General features: G+C 54.1%; 1 non-coding gene across 1 annotated transcript; it reads right to left on the bottom strand.

The window, feature by feature from the left end:
* Positions 1-1,230: 1,230 nt before the first annotated feature.
* Positions 1,231-1,386, bottom strand: LOC123126774 (5.8S ribosomal RNA). The gene has a single exon (XR_006461996.1). It is a non-coding gene; the product is annotated as a 5.8S ribosomal RNA (ribosomal RNA).
* Between the last annotated feature and the right edge of the window lie 1,110 nt (positions 1,387-2,496).

Here is a 2,496-nt window from a genome sequence, read left to right as displayed (position 1 = left end):
TCATTGGCTTTACCTGATAGAACTCATAATGGGCTACAGCTATCCTGCGTGAAACCTCGGAGGGAACCAGCTACTAGATGGTTCGATTAGTCTTTCGCCCTATACCCAAGTTAGACGAACGATTTGCACGTCAATATCGCTTCGAGCCTCCACCAGAGTTTCCTCTGGCTTCGCCCCGCTCAGGCATAGTTCACCATCTTTCGGGTCCTGGCAGGCGTGCTCCAACTCGAACCCTTCACGGAAGATCAGGGTCGGCCAGCGGTGCAGCCCGTGAGGGCGTCCCGCTAGCCAGCTTCCCTGCGCAACCCAGGTTTCAGAACCCGTCGACTCGCACACACGTCAAACTCCTTGGTCCGTGTTTGAAGACGGGTTGGATGCGGATCCCGCACGCCGTTGCAGCGCAGTGCTCCGAGGGACACGCCTTTCGGCGTGCGGGGTCCGGGCGCACTGACGACGGCTAGCGGGGACACCTAGGGCCCCCGAGCATTAGCCGCCGACGCGGCCGACAACAGTCCACACCCCGAGCCTAGCGACGGACCAGCAAGAGTCATTCCGCATAAGGCCGGGGCGCGTCGCCGGCCCCCATCCGCTTCCCTCCCGACAATTTCAAGCACTCTTTGACTCTCTTTTCAAAGTCCTTTTCATCTTTCCCTCACGGTACTTGTTCGCTATCGGTCACTCGCCTGTATTTAGACTTGGACGGAGTCTACCGCCCGATTTGGGCTGCATTCCCAAACAACCCGACTCGTTGACGGCGCCTCGTGGGGCGACAGGGTCCGGGCCGGACGGGGCTCTCACCCTCCCAGGCGCCCCTTTCCAGGGGACATGAACCCGGTCCGTCGCTGAGGACGCCTCTCCAGACTACTATTCGGACCGCACAACCGCCAGATTCTCAAGCGGGGCTGCTCCCGGTTCGCTCGCCGTTACTAGGGGAATCCTTGTAAGTTTCTTCTCCTCCGCTTATTTATATGCTTAAACTCAGCGGGTAGTCCCGCCTGACCTGGGGTCGTGGTCGAAGCGACGTGCGCTTCGTTTGCTGGGTCGTTCTTAGGCCATAATTCCGGCTGCGCATCGGACGCACTGCGTTGATAAAGCGAGGATGCCCACCATGCGCTGTGTCCGGCGCGGTACACCGGCACCCTTGTCTTCGGTCCACCGCCCCTTGCGAGACGAGGGACCAGATGCCGCATCCCGATTCCCGATGAGGGTGGTTGGGAGCATGTTTTGGCGTGATGCCCATGCAGGCGTGCCCTCGGCCGAGTGGCCTCGGGCACAACTTGCATTCAAAGACTTGATGGTTTGCGGGATTCTGCAATTCACACCAGGTATTGCATTTCGCTACGTTCTTCATCGATGCGAGAGCCGAGATATCAGTTGCCGAGAGTTGTGTGGATTAAATAGTTTGCAAGACAAGGGACGGCTAGCAAGCTAGCCATGCCCCCGGGTTAGGTGTAACACCCACGATGCGGCTATATCTCCCACGTGTCGAGGCACGACTTAGAGGCATAACCGCATAGTGGTTTTATCGCAAGAAGGGTCATCTTCACACAATCCCATGTAATGAACAAGAATGGGATAAAGAGTTGGCTTACAATCACCACTTCACACAATACATAAATATAATTCATACATCATCCAAAATACAAACATCTAGACCGACTACGGTCAAGATCCAGATGAAAATAAGACAACCCCAAATGCTAGATCCCCGATCGTCCCAACTGGGCTCCACTACTGATCATCAGGAAAAGACACATAGTAACGACCACGTTCCTCATCGAACTCCCACTTGAGATCGATCCCATCATCTGCACTGGCATCGTCGGCACTTGCAACTGTTTTGGTAGAATTTGTGAGTCACGAGGACTCAGCAATCTCACACCCGCGAGATCAAGACTATTTAATCTTATAGGAAAGTATGGTGTAGTGAGGTGGAGCTGCAGCGGCAATAAGCATATATGGTGGCTAACATACACAAAAGAGAGCGAGAAGAGAAGCAACGGAACGGTCGTCATCTAGCAATGACCAAGAAGTGATCCTGAACTCCTACTTACGTCATACATAACTCAGACCGTGTTCACTTCCCGGACTCCGCCGAGAAGAGACCATCACGGCTACACACGCGGTTGATGTATTTTAATTGGGTCAAGTGACAAGTTCTCTACAACCGGACATTAACAAATTCCCATCTGCCTCATAACCGCGGGCACGGCTTTCGAAAGATAATACCCTGGAGGGGTGTCCCAACTTAGCCCATCATAAGCTCTCACGGTCAACGAAGGATAAACCTTCTCCCGGAAAGACCCGATCAGTCTCGGAATCCTGGTTTACAAGACATTTCGACAATGGTAAAACAAGACCAGCAAAGCCACCCGAATGTGCCGACAAATCCCGATAGGAGCTGCACATATCTCGTTCTCAGGGCACACCGGATGAGACATCCTACGAGTAAAACCAGACCTCGAGTTTCCAAGAGGTGGCCCCGCAGTCTACTCA

This window comes from Triticum aestivum, chromosome 5D, assembly GCF_018294505.1.
Source record: "Triticum aestivum cultivar Chinese Spring chromosome 5D, IWGSC CS RefSeq v2.1, whole genome shotgun sequence".
NCBI lineage: Eukaryota > Viridiplantae > Streptophyta > Magnoliopsida > Poales > Poaceae > Triticum > Triticum aestivum.
Note: the sequence above shows the minus strand (reverse complement) of the source record. Positions and strands in the feature narration are given on the sequence as shown.